The sequence below is a fragment of the Balaenoptera ricei genome, chromosome 7, assembly GCF_028023285.1.
Source record: "Balaenoptera ricei isolate mBalRic1 chromosome 7, mBalRic1.hap2, whole genome shotgun sequence".
Lineage (NCBI taxonomy): Eukaryota > Metazoa > Chordata > Mammalia > Artiodactyla > Balaenopteridae > Balaenoptera > Balaenoptera ricei.
Window position 1 is genome coordinate 15,050,595 of NC_082645.1, and position 14,808 is coordinate 15,065,402.

At 40.5% G+C, this 14,808-nt stretch overlaps 1 protein-coding gene across 6 annotated transcripts in view; it reads right to left on the minus strand.

Annotated features, from left to right (window-relative positions):
- The window catches only part of WDR33 (WD repeat domain 33), a 99,805-nt gene extending 85,446 nt beyond the window's left edge, over positions 1 to 14,359 (minus strand). For all 6 annotated transcript variants that reach the window (XM_059927702.1, XM_059927703.1, XM_059927704.1 and 3 more), the window contains exon 1: positions 14,225 to 14,359. The gene's annotated coding sequence lies outside the window, so the exon portion shown is untranslated. The remainder of the gene's footprint in view (positions 1 to 14,224) is intronic.
- Positions 14,360 to 14,808: the final 449 nt, after the last annotated feature.

Genomic DNA, 14,808 nt, shown 5'->3' on the forward strand with positions numbered 1-14,808 from the left:
CCTGCTCCGGGAAGATCCCACATGCTGCGGAGCAACTAGGCCCGTGCGCCACAACTACTGAGCCTGTGCTCTAGAGCCCGTGAGCCACAACTACTGAGCCCACGTGCCACAACTACTTAAGCCCATGTGTCATAACTACTGAAGCTCACACACCTAGAGCCCATGCTCTGCAACAAGAGAAGCCACCGCCAATGAGAAGCCTGTGCACCGCAAGGAAGAGAAGCTCCCGCTCGCCACAACTCGAGAAAGCCTACGCGCAGCAACGAAGACCCAACGCAGCCAAAAATAAATTAATCATAAAAAAAAAAATAATAACTATCCTTAAAAAAAAAAAAAAAGAAACACACATAAAATAAGGTTATGTTTTGGCTGACTGACTCAAATACTGTCACAGAGGCTCACAGGAATCTAAATTTCCTAGGAGCAACGGTTCAGTATTTGCTAGTTCAGTGTTTGTGGCAACTTTATAGAACATAACTACCAGGAATAACAAGAATCAACTGGAGTTGGCAGCACTTACTATGTGCCACGCAGGATCTTAGTTTCCCAACCAGGAACTGAACCCGGGCCCTCGGCAGTGAAAGCACAGAGTCCTAACCACTGGACCGCCAGGGAATTCCTTCTCATTCTCTCCTTTTAACTCTCCTTCAACTGAAGAACTCCTTCTTCAAGCTACATCTTAAAAGTAAGTTCAAGATAGACTGCAAAGTTGCACCACTCTAATACTATTCACAACTCCTCCACAGAACCCCTAAGCCTTGGGGGAAGGGGATACTGAATCATTAGAGTGCAAAGAACAACAAACTATGGAAGCTAGGACTCTATTTAAGGATCTCCCATCCTGGAGAAATTTTTGACACCTCTGGGTCTTTGTTTCCTAGATCTCTAAAATGAAGAAACAGGATTAAGAACCATTAATACCACTCAATACTTAAAATGTGTAAAACACAAAGAGTGATTATGACTTATAATCTTATATTTGATATTCAAGGAAACTTCTGCAATTTTTAAACCATGTTACAACTAGCTGTGATTTCCAGAAATACCTTTATATGTTTATAAATTTCAGAGAACCATTCTATGAGGGCAACTAAAAAATCCTGTCTTGCAAAAAAGTCTTTCAGTTCAGTTCACAAGCGTAACAGGCAACCAGAGAGGAATGACTAAATTACTTCTGCATATCTATATCACGAAATTTTTTTTTTAATTTTTATTTATTATTTATTTATTATGTTTTTTATTTTTGGCTGTGTTGGGTCCTCGCCTCTGTGCGAGGGCCCTCTCCAGCTGCGGCGAGCGGGGGCCACTCCCCATCGCGGCCTCTCTTGTTGCGGAGCAGAGGCTCCAGACGCTCAGGCTCAGTAGTTGTGGCCCACGGGCCCAGCTGCTCCGCGGCATGCGGGATCTTCCCAGACCAGGGCTCGAACCCGTGTCCCCTGCATTGGCAGGCAGACCCTCAACCACTGCGCCACCAGGGAAGCCCACGAAATTTTATATAATTAAAAATGTTTGAAATATTTTTAACAAATTGCACATGATCTAATACTAAGTGGAAAAATCAGATTATGAAAAAATTACAATTATCTTAAAAGAACTATACTTTTGCTCAAAAGCCAAAAAATGGGAAGGAACACATAACGAAGGTAATAAGAGCATGGACTTATGGTAATATTTTGTTGACTTCTTTTTTTTTTTTTTTTTTTTTATTTTTGGCTGCGTTGGGTCTTCATTGCTGCGCATGGGCTTTCTCTAGTTGCAGAGAGCAAGGGCTATGCTTCGTTGCGGTGCGTGGGCTTCTCATTGCAGTGGCTTCTCTTGTTGAGGAGCACTGGCTCTAGGCACGTGGGCTTCAGTAGTTGTGGCACGAGGGCTCAGTACTTGTGGCTCACAGGCTCTAGAGCACAAGGCTCAGTAGTTGTGGCGCACGGGCTTAGTTGCTCCGCAACATGTGGGATATTCCCGGACCAGGGATCGAACCCGTGTCCCCTGCACTAGCAGGCAAATTCTTAACCACTGTGCCACCAGGGAAGTCCCTTGTTGTCTTCTTTACACGGTGGGTTTTTCCAAGTTGTCCACAACAGACAAGAAGGTCTGTATAAGGAGCTAGGAGTAGTGTTTTTTTGTTTTTTGTTTTGAATGCTATTCTGAAATCTCTAAGTTTGCCAAGCACTCTCACAACCTTTGTTGGCATATTCCTATACCAGTGTTCTTAATTACTTTTGTAAATTTATGCTTTTTTATTACACTCAATTTATTCAGCAGTCTGCACTTCTAAAGTATATTATGCATAATCATGGAAAAGCATGTATCATACTGGTAAAAACCACGTATCTGCCTTTCTGTCTAAACTATAAATTCCTTGTAGGCAAGGACTGAATGTTTTTAATCTCTATATTCTCAGTGCCTTGCATACAGCCTAGCACACATGAAAATGGTAATAAATATATGTTAAAATATATGCTAACAGAAAATCATCATCGGAACACCCATTAATAGTTGCTACAGACAGGGTCTACCAATGGATGCTAAAAATTTGAGAACGAACAGTATATTTACACAGTTTCCAAGGTACTTATTAACTACAAAAGAAAAAATATTAACTATACAGTGGAGAAGTACAGCAAACACAGTATTTGGTCATAGAACAAACAATAATTTTTGTGTTTCTGTATTACAGGTAATGAGCTAAGAGAATTTTCACCAAATTAAAAGGGTCTGTTTGCAATGGTCTAATTTAAAATACAGAATGTGTAGCATACACAAAATAAACATTTAGAGGTGAGAGAGCAACCCTTGAGACGTACAAAGATAAAGTCCATTCTCCAGAACAACTATAACAGAGAAAATGTAACAGCCCTCTTAACTGTCCATCAAGAGACATGCCTTCTGTATTAAGACTCTTCGACAGAGAAAGCAAATGGTGGTTTCAACTAGTCTTAATCAGGTTGGCAGAGCACAGAGGCTTGATCTGCAACTGTGACACTGTAAGTCTTAAAAAAAAAAAAAAGTATATATATAAGAAATAAAAGAGCAAAAAGACTGCTCCAGTTAAACATGTCCAAGGAGACAACCAAAAGATTGTCTGGTTTGGGGAAAAAAAAAAACAGCTATTAAAGACTGTTTGAATGTGGACCATATATTACATAATATTAAGAAATTATGGCTAATTTTCTTAGATGTGTTACTGCATGTTGATACTGCATGCTGAAGCATCATTTGTCATGTATGCAATTACTCTCAAATGTATGTCTGTATGTATATAGAGACAGATTGTTACTGGTTGAATTACATCCCCTCAAAATTCACATGGTAAAGGCTTCATCACTACCACCACCCCGTACCTTACTGGGTAACAGGGTCGTTGCAGATATCATTAGTTAAGATGAAGTCATACCGGAGTAGGGTGGGCCAGTAATTCAATATGATTGGTGTCTTTATAAAAAGGGGAAATTTGGACACATGTAAAGATTGGAGTTATGCTGGCACAGGCCAAGGAACTACCAAAAACTAGGTAAGAAAGGTCTGGAACAGATCTGTCCCTAGCACCTTCAGAGGGACCTGAAGGTCCCTGCTGACACCTTGATCTCAGACACCTAACCTCTAGAACTGTGAGACAATAAATGTCTATTGTTTAAGCCACTCAGTCTGTGGTATTTTGATATATCAGCCCTAGCAAGAAAATACAGCAAAACTATAACAAATGTTGAATTTAGGAGGCAAATAAATGGTATTATCTTCAACTTTGTGTATATCTAAAATGTTTAATACTGTAGGGTAATGCCTTAGAATTGTGTGAATATTCTGTTCTCTAGTAACCATTCATTTAACAGGCATTGATGAAACTTATCTGACCAAAAGGAGCTTTGTTTGTTTATCAACATTCACAAAATAACTTGCTGGGATTTTGATTGGGAGCATGTTCAATCTACAGATCAAGCTGGGAAGAACTGACATCTTGACAATATTGAATCTTCCTATCCACGTACTTTACATATTTTGCTATGAGAGAGAATGCCATGGGAAGAAACAAGAATGAGTTGGGGAGCACTGATGTGAAACAAAAGTTTCAAATCAACTAACTTATAAGGGTAATAAAAGAAAGTATACACCAAGTGGAGAAGGGGAAGAGGAGCAATTCCAGGCAGAGGAAACAGTAAGTAGAAGTAAAAGAGAACTACTTTTTGGGTTTTTGTTTTGAGATATAATTGACATACTGGGTTGGCCAAGAAGTTTGTTCAGGGTTTTTCCGTGACATCTGATGGGAAAACCTGAACGAACTTTTTTGGCCAACCCCACAACATTGCATTAGTTTTATTAGGTGTACTCAAGTTTTTAAAAAATGGTTCAAGGACAGGGTAGTGGGGAGAGGGAGCAGCAGAGGAAGAAGCCGAAAACCTGAGTTCGTATAGTGGGGCTAGATTCTGAAATGTCCATTATGCCAATCTACACACAAGAGTTTATATGTATCAAATAAAGCAGGAAGCCTTAACTGGAGTCTATGGATACATAAATGGGCAAAAGGATTTAAATGACCTCTCCACCTCACAGTTCCATGCAGAATTCTAACATGGATATTCACATTTTTGATAATGGGAAGAAGTATACAACTTTCATAAGATTCCTATGGGGTCCAAAAAGGACAGAAACCACTATTATAGGCAATGGTGAATCATCCCCAAATTAGTGATTTTAAATTCTTGTTGCTACTCATGCTACAGAATGACTCATCATTTACTGAGAAGCAACAAAACTCAAGAAGACAAAAACTATGATAAGGCTTCCCTGGTGGCACAGTGGTCAGGAATCCTCCTGCCAATGCAGGGGACGCAGGTTCGAGCCCTGGTGCGGGAGAATCCCACATGCCGCGGAGCAGCTAGGCCCATGTGCTGCAGCTGCTGAACCTGCGCTCTAGAGCCGGTAAGCCACGGCTGCTGAGCCCGCATGCCACAACTACTGAGTCCGCGTGCCACAGCTGCTGAAGCTCACGTGCCTGGAGCTCATGCTCCGCTCCAGGAGAGGCCACCGCAATGAGAGGCCCACGCGCCGCGGCGAGGAGTGGCCCCTGCTCACCGCGGCTGGAGAGGGCCCGCAATCAGCAGTGAAGACCCAACGCAGCCAAAAATAAATTTATTAAAAATTTTTAAAAAACTATGATAATGCAAGTGGTGGTTTGGTGTGAGAGAAACCACCATATTCACACACTAATACTGCACCTACTTTGACCAAGCAATCCCACTTCCATGAATTTATCCCTACACATGTGCTCACACAGGCACAAACACATATGCATAAGGTTATTCAATGGAGCACTGCTTTTAATAACAAAAGACTGGAAACCACCCATGTCTATTAAGTAGAGGACTAGTTAATCATGGAATACCCATACTATATATATAAATTTTTAAACAGTTTGGCAGGTTTTTTTTAATGTTGCGTATTTTATTTATTTTTTATTTATTTGTTTTGGCTGCATTGAGTCTTCGTTGCTGCGCGGGGGCTTTCTCTAGTTGTGGTGAGCGGGGGCACTCTTCCTTGCGGTGTGCGGGCTTCTCATTACGGTGGCTTCTTTCATTGCAGAGCACAGGCTCTAGGCACGTGGGCTTCAGTAACTGTGGCACTCGGGCTCAGTAATTGTAGCTCGCAGGCTCTACAGCACAGGCTCAGCAGTTGTGGTGCACGGGCTTAGTTGCTCCGCGGCATGTGGGATCTTCCCGGACCAGGGATCAAACCCGTGTCCCCTGCATTGGCAGGCGGATTCCTAACCACTGCGCCACCAGGGACGTCCCCCCATACAATGTATATTATGCAACTACTGATACTATCAGGAAGGTAGTTCTATTTAGGATCTCCAAGATATATCGTTAACTGAAAAAAAGTACAAAACAGTGTATAGACTACAACTGTGTAAGTGAAAAGCAACAAAAAAGGGACACATACACATCTGTAGTAAATACATTTGCTATATAGAACCCAAAACATCTATGGAAAAATTTACAACGAACTGATAACTACAGCTACTGGATATATGAAAAAGGATTAGAGAATAGCCATAGGGAAGAGATAGATCACTGTATATCCCCTTGTACTTTGTACTTTTTTTTTCTTTTTTGGTAATTTGTTTATAAATAAATGAATGAATAAATGCATAAAAATAAAACAACTTATAGAAGTAATGCTACTAAGTAGTGTTATGAACATAGGCACAGAACTAGAAATGACTACTCTGGGCACAAAACTGCTGTAAAAAACATAGTTGCAAATAAGCATCGTGGGTAGAAAATGTGGGTGAAAAAAAAACTCCCTCATACTATCAACTATAATTTGAGTACATAAAACACATGAGGGAGGCACCTTGCTACACACTTGGGATGTGGTGTGTGTGGATAAAATCTACCAAGAGGGAATTCCCTGGTGGTCCAGTGGTTAGGACTCCACGCTTCCCCTGCAGGGGGCACGGGTTCGATGCCTGGTCGGTAAACTAAGATCCCACAAGCCTTGCGGCGCGACCTAACTGACTAATTAATTTTTTAAAAATCTACCAAGAAACATTCTGCCAAATCCTATGATTATCTGGCAGAGTTAAAGGCTGAAATCATTAGGTTACTAAAATTGAAACATACCAAAGTCCCAGTTTGATAATCAATTTTGAACAAAGCTAGATATGTCAAGTTCAGAACCACAAAATAATGTCACCACTTACTAACTGATGGAAGATTTCCCTATTTCAGACTTTTCTGGCTATGCAAACTTATAATTTTAGCTCTCTCCCAAAGACGATGAACCAAAAAACTCTCCCAAGTTACACTATGAAATGTTCGGGGGTTTGTTTTTTGTTTGGTTTTTTTGTAAAGGTGGAGAAAAGAACACTAAACTGGTACTCAGGTGACCTGGATTCTTCCACTAACTGTGTGATTATGAACAAATTTAATCTCCTCAATCCTGTTTCTTTAAGGGTCTAGATCTGATGACTTCCAGAAGTAAAATAATTCTAAAATTTCAAGATTATACAGGGAGTAAGCAACGATTTTCCAGTTTCTTTCAGCTCATTTTAAAACTTGGCTTAACAACTAAATTGAATGTAAAAGCATTTAACAAAATACATAATCATTACCAAAGGAAGAATCCTAAAGAGATGGTCTTGAATATTTCAAATTTGTCAACAGCAAGATGAAACTGACAAACTTAAGACTCTGAGTGCCTCTTGATTTTGGAACAGTGGTTCTCAGTTTCTGGTTTTATTACCCACACTGGCCTAAAAGCCTAACTAGTTCCTCAGTCTTTGGCATTTGTGTCTTTACCCTATGACACATACTATCTTAGTTTGGTATTTCCCTCCAAACAAGTCAGTCTGGATTTCAAAAGTACAGTCAGTGATTATTAAAGATATAATCAGTGAGACTTAACCAAATATCTAAAAGTAAAATTTTAAAAATTTAACCAATGAAACATATATCTTTTTTTTTTTTAAGCAAAGGCTTTTTTTTTTTTTTTTTAAACATTTTATTTATTTATTTATTTTATTTTTTGGCTGTGCCATGTGTTAGTTGTGGCACGCAGGATCTTTGTTGAGGCGTGCGGGATCTTTCGTTGCTTCGTGCAGGCTTTCTCTAGTTGTGGCGAGTGGGGGTTACTCTTTGTTGTGGTGTGTGGGCTTCTCATTGCAGTGGCTTCTCTTGTTGCAGAGCACGGGCTCTAGGCGCGTGGGCTTCAGTAGTTGTGGCACACGGGCTCAGTAGTTGTGGCGTATGAGCTCAGTTGCTCCGCAGCATGTGGGATCTTCCCAGACCAGGGATCGAACCCGTGTCCCCTGCATTGGTAGGCGGATTCTTAACCACTGCGCCACCAGGGAAGTCCCCTGGAATGATTTCTTGGATATATTGTTAGGAAAAAACAAAGTTCCCACACACGTAAATGGGACTAGATCAATCTTAAAAACTTTCGTGCAGTAAAGGACACAATCAACAGAGTGAAAAGACAACCTACAGAATGGGAGAAAATATTTGCAAATCTGGTAAGGATTTATCAGATTTATCAGATTTTATCAGAATATATAAAGAACTCCTACAACTCAGCAACAAAAAAAAATCAAATAACTCACTTAAAATTTGGGCAAAGAGCTTGAAGAGACATTTCTCCAAAGATGATATACAAATGGCCAACAAGCATATGAAAAAGATGCTCAACATCATTAATCATCAGAGAAATGCAAATTGAAACCACAATGAAGTACTGTAACTTTTGAACACAGTTCTCTGTTCATTTTTAGTAGAATACATTCTAAGGAAAAAAAGGACTGAAAAGAAATCAACTGCACTCAGCAGGATGTAAACTGAAACTACTTTCTTTGTAGCAAATCCCAATAATAACGTTATAATATAAACTGATGATTTTTGAAAACATGTTTCCTAGCTCTGGCCACTGAAAGGAGCCTAGAAGCAAAGACACCCTAGTAACAGCACATATACTACCTACCACCCAAATTTTAATTTATAAATATCATTCTCCATCAAAAGAAAGCAGAGTTTTTTGGAGAAATAGAAAAATATAAAAAACAAGAAGAAAGGAAAATACAAGAAAGACCTGGGTTATTCTGTTTTGCAAAAACCAACAAAGCCCTCAGAGATTAATCAGGCTCAGTCAAAAAGAACATAAGAGGCAATTCCCTGGCGGTCCAATGTTTAGGACTCTGCACTTCTACTGCAAGGGCCAGGGACACAAGAACCAGCTCGAAGAGGGACTCACACTGGCCAAATCTGGAACAACTTAAGCATCAAAAACAATAACAGGGGCTTCCCCGGTGGCACAGTGGTTAAGAATCCGCCTGCCAATGCAGGGGACACGGGTTCCAGCCCTGGTCCGGGAAGATCCCACATGCCGTGGAGCAACTGAGCCCATGCTCCACAACTACGGAGCCTGCACTCTAGAGCCCAAGAGCCACAACTACTGAGCCCATGCGCCACAACTACTGAAGCCCACACACCTAGAACCCGTGCTCCACAACAAGAGAAGCCCCCGCAATGAGAAGCCCGTGCACTGCAACGAAGAGTAGCCCCTGCTCACCGCAACTAGAGAAAGCCCACGTGAAGCAACGAAGACCCAACGCAGCCAAACTTAAGTAAATTTTTTAAAAAAACAGTAACAACTACAACATACCAAAAAACAGTATTAGTAATTCTCCAAAAACGAAAACAAAACTAATAGACTATACTCTAAAAAAAAGTCAGTCATTAAAGAAAATAAGACCACAGAACTGGTCTTGATTAAAAACTAAAGAAATATGACAATCAAATACAATGTTCAATTTTAGGTTGGATCCTAAATGACAGGGGAGAAAAAACTCTGTAAGGGATGTTATTGAGACAACTGGAGAAACTGGAATATGAAATTTGAATATCAAATATTGTATCAATGTTAAGTGTGTAGAATTTGTTAATACTGTGGGTATTTAAGAGAATGGTGTTCTTAGGGGAAAGATGCATGGTGTCTGTGAAGGACTCCAGATGGTTCAGAAAAAATACATGGGCTGGCGGGAATTCCCAGGTAGCCCAGTGGTTAGGACTAGGTGCTTTCATTGCCGTGGCCTGGGTTCAATCCCTGGTTGGGGAACTAAGATCCTGCAAGCTGCTCAGCACGGCCAAAAAACACCAAAAACATGGGATGGGGAGAAAGAAGGGATGGAGGGAAGGAGGGATAAAGCAAATGTGACAGAAAGTTAACAAGTGGTGAACAGGGATGAAAAAGTATATGAGAGTTCTTTGTACTAATATTCCAACTCTTCTGTAAGTTCGTATTTATTTCAAAATTTAAAAGTTTAAGCAGAGGGACTTCCCTGGTGGCGCAGTGGATAAGACTCCACGCTCCCAATGCAGGGGGCCCAGTTTCAATCCCTGGTCAGGGAACTAGATCCCACATGCATGCCACAACTAAGAGTTCGCGTGCCGCTAAGGAGCCCACGTGCTGCAATTAAGGAGTTGGTGAGCGGCAACTAAGAAGTCCTCCTGCCGCAACTAAGACCCAGTGCAACCAAATAAATAAATAAATATTTTTTTGAAAGTTTAAAACATGAAAGAGGGGGAAGCTCTTTTTTTTTTTTTTACAGAAAACAGCTAATAAATGTAAAGAAATAACAGAGCCATGAGGAGAATTTTTGTACAAAGTTCACTCATTTAATTTTTATAACCTCCAATTAAATAAATGACTAGGCCAACAATCATCAACCACCAGATGACAGGGAAAATGTATCTTTTCAATGAAGAAACCTGATGGACACCACACTAACCAAGTAAACAGCAGAGTAAACAATGGGGCAAACTAACATCTGGTAATCCTCACCACCTTATTGATCATAGAAACAGGAGAACCAGACATTCTGTCCTTCCTGATGTAATACAATGTAAATTACATATCATCATCTATGAAGTATTTTTGCCAAAAATATCTGACCCAAATTTAATCAAACCTCTCTAGATCTAACGTCCAGTTTATAGGAAATTTTTAAAATAGAGAAATAAGTTAAATGACATTTTAATCATTTAATCAGAAAATCCCAAACGTGGAACATTCTTTAAAAAGTCCATGCCAGAGACTTAATGCTAACTGTCTTAAGCATAATAATGGTTATTGTTTTTATACAGTCTTAGCGGGAGGCTAGTTTGCAATAAAAATACATAAAGTGTAGAAAAATGGCATTATTTTAAAGAGATCCATCCTGAGGTATTCAGGGGACAAACAGCATGATATCTGCGTTTAATTTCAATTGGTTGTTGAGGGGAGAGGTATACTGAGAACTAAAGCAAAATGGTTAAATGTTAGTAACAGATAAATCTAAATGAAAGGCAACAGGTGTTCACTGTGTTACTCTTTCAACTTTTCTGGATATTTGCAGTTTCTCCTAACATAAAAAGATAGGAAAAAAGTTACCAGATTATCCCACATACAAATAAAGGGAATTTGCTCCTTAAAAGTATCTTACTAAGTGGGACAATAAATATAGAGCAAGTGCCTATAACAAAGTCAGCCTTCAAGCACAGTTAGGCATTTGTCAACCCACCCAAGGATCTGTTCAAAACCGTTAAGGCATAGTGGCCGGTACTACACAAAGTAATAGAAGGCAGTCACACAGACCTTAGGTTAACCGGAGAGACAGCTGTAAATAAATACATACTCACTGAAGACCTCATTAATGGGAAGAGATTTAGTTGGATGTTGAGGAATGGACAAGATATGCATAGTCTGAAAGAGGTCACCAGTAAGGGCCAAGAAGCAGAATAATAAACCAGGTCTGTGTGAAATATGGATCCCAGCAGAGTCATGAAGAGAATTTTTGTAGAAAAATCAATCATTCCTCCATTTTTATAATGCTTAGGCTTCATGAATACAAAAAATATATAAGGCTCAGAAGCATCTGCCTTCAAAGAGCTGACAAAGTAATGGAAAAGATACTGCTTCAATCAAAATACATTAAATAGAGATATACACAAAATTCTTCAATAACACAGGGAAAGGAGTAATTAGTTTACCAGCGGAATGAGATTATCAGTAAGTTTTCAATAAAGATATTTGAGTTAGTTTTTAAACAGTGAAAATGGGGAAGGTAGGAATGGGCAAGATGGATGAAGGGGGGCCAAAAGGTACAAACTTCCAATTCTAAAATAAATAAGTTATAAGGATGTAACATATGACATCTTGACTACAGTTAATAACACTATACTGCATATTTAAAAGTTTCTGAGTAGATCTTAAAAGTTCTCATCACAAGAAAACAAAATTGTAATTATGTATGGTGATGGACTTATTGCGATGATCATTTTGCAATATACACTAATAGCTAATCATTATGTTGTACACCTGAAACTAATACCTCAATTTTAAAAAAAGTGACCTCATCAATTAAAGTCACAAAGAAAAATGCCAAAAATTACTGAATGCTTACTATGTACTAGACACTTTTTTACCTTTGAAATAAGTACTATAATTAACATTTTCATATATAAGAAAACTGAAGTTCAGAGAGTGTAAATGACCAAATGTAGAAAAGCTAGTTAGTGGTGAGCCTGGCATTCAAACCTAGGTTTGTCTACTGCTAAAACCGTGGCCTTTACAATACTACCCAGCTCTGGGAATTTACAAGCACTCAAGTTATGAACATAAGGTACAATACAAACGTTATAAAGTCAGTCACTACCAGAAAATACTAAAATGTTCTAGGGCCAGAAAGGATGAGAGTAATGTACAGATTTTCCAATACTATACATATTTAAGAGTCTCAGAAAAACTTCCACTATTCCAAAAGAAAAAGTTTCAGCACAAGCAAAAGTTTCAACACAAATAAAATCCTGGAATAATGTTTGGCAGAAAACTAGGACAATCTGGAATCTTAAACAACAAATCTGGAATGCTTAAACAACTGGTAAGTTTATGACATTTAATTAAACATACTTTGATAATGAAGATTTCTAATCTGCAGGCTCTAGCTAATTAATACTACTTTATCTAAAAGTCCTTTTTTTTTTTTTTTTTTGCTAAGCAAGCTCAAAAGGATTACATAAATAGATTCTTAAGTGAAAAGCTTTCACTGATATCTTTGTCAATATATTTGTTACACTTAAAAAGCTTTACTTTACCTTACCTTCTTCTTTCTTATTCTGAAATATGAAACAGTTCGAACTTCAGCAATAATCAAATAGCACGTTTTTCCCAAAGTAGTGTGAAAAATATACGGACTTATTACTTAGCAAAGAGAGCTTTGAATAAGCACCTTAAATGGTTACTAAAAGTATAATTAAAGCCTTAGGTCGGGGTAAAACTGTGATGGCAAAATCCGTCGTTTTAGTATTTTTCACCAACCTAAGAATGCAGGTTAAGCCATCAACTTCAGGGATAAGTATTTATTTTTTTCCTAAAGCACTGTGATGTAAGGCCAACTTTCTATGAAAATTCTTCCCCCATATACACAAAGATAAAAATTTTCCCTAAACTTCAAGAAAAAAGGCCAAATACGGAACTAGACGCCTCAACACAAACTCAAACCGATACAGTATTTTGCCGCCTTCTAGGCAAGGAGACCAATTAAAAAGTGCAAAGGTATCTTATGGTTATAAAAGACAGGCGTCAAAAGCAATTAAGATTAGGAACAGCAAAATGCCATCAGGGGAAGAATGAACATGTTTCCTTTTAACTAACAGTCTCTAAAAGTTTTGTTTAAACAGATCTACCACTGCATCACGTTCACAGGCAAAAAATGCTGCGTGTACTGAATCTCCAGAGTGTACTTGAAAGTCAGCTCAATGCTCCCAAGAGGTATTCCTTTTAACATAGGCTTTTTGTTCATACTCGTCTTCGAAAGTTCCCGAACAGTCAACTTCATGTCATCTGTGTGGGAATTACTTCAAAACATTCTTGACAGTCTTTCTACAAATAATCCGTGCTTTTCTGACTGGATTTAAACAGGTCCAATTACGGAATTCCCTATCGACCCGCCTCCTTCTCCTTTCTCCGGAAGGACCACCAACCACTAGGGTTTACAACCAAGTAACCACAGTTTTTTCCTTTCCGTAAAAAAAAGAGAATGCCTTCTAAGAACCTAAATATCTAGTTGCCAGAAGTCTTAAAATCGGAGACGTGCATGGAGTTCTTAAGAGACACTTGCAGGGACCATGATCTAAACCAAACAAAATACAAATGTAGATATTCCAAAAGAGCAGGGGATTTTTGCCTGTCAAGCTGTGAACTTATCCCTGTTAAAATACCGACTTCCAGCCACGATAATAACGAGGCTAAACCTTCCGCCGTTTTACAGGTTTCGCATTAACTAACTTCCCATGACCCCTTCACCCAACCACTCAAAACCACACTCCATTCCACTCTCGGCCCAACCCCTTCCACTCCCGCCCCAAATTCCAGTTTTAACGCGCTTCCCTCCTCCAAACTTCCCAGTTTTCTCCGTGGCCTACCCTACCTACGTCTTCTCGTCGCCACCGGTCCCCAGTCAGGGCCTTAGTCCTACCATGCCCGCCTTTCCCGGTCTGCCTCAAGCCTCTAGCCCCGTCCCCTAAGGCCCGAACCCGCCTCAAAGAGCCCTCGGGAGATCGATCCTCCCAGCTCTTCCAACCCATCCCCAGGCACCCCCCCAGGCCCCCAAAGCACGCAACGGCCGAGCTTGAAAATGGCGGAGAGTGCCGCCGCCTGCTGCAGGCGAGCGGTCCCGTGCCGCCGCCGCACTCACCCTGTGGCGCTGAGCAGAGCTCCTAATGACTAGCGAGCGAAATGTTCGTCTTCACAGTCAGGAATGTCTCTCCTGTCTGGCCTCCTCCCTCCCCTCTCAATCCCACTCCTCCAAAAGAGCAGCCGCCATCTTCCCCTATGAGCCACCGAGCGCACGCGCGGCGTCATCACGCACCGGCGTACGCTTCTACGTCACGCGCGCCGGGGCCGCCGGGCTCCCTAGGGCTCAATCTGCGCCTGTGCATAGGTGAGAGGCGGGGCCTGACCGGAACCCCACGCGGCTTCGCTGAGCGACTCCTTTGTTCCAGCTGAGACGAGGTCGGCGCCGCCGCCGGAGGAGGGACCGGGAGAGGGTGGTGCTGCCGTACTTTTTTCACATTGTGAGCTAACCCTGATGCTCTCAGAAGTACCCTGTTTTCGAAAATTTGAATGAGAAATTTGTTCGGGGGCGGTGCTGCAGTTGCTAACTCTGTTTATTCATCCGTGGAACTGGGGGTCCGGCCTGACAGTATCTTAAGAATTTGAAGGAAAGCGCCGAGCTGAGTCAAGCTCACAGAGTTCGCGCGTTCCCAGCGCCTCTGAGTT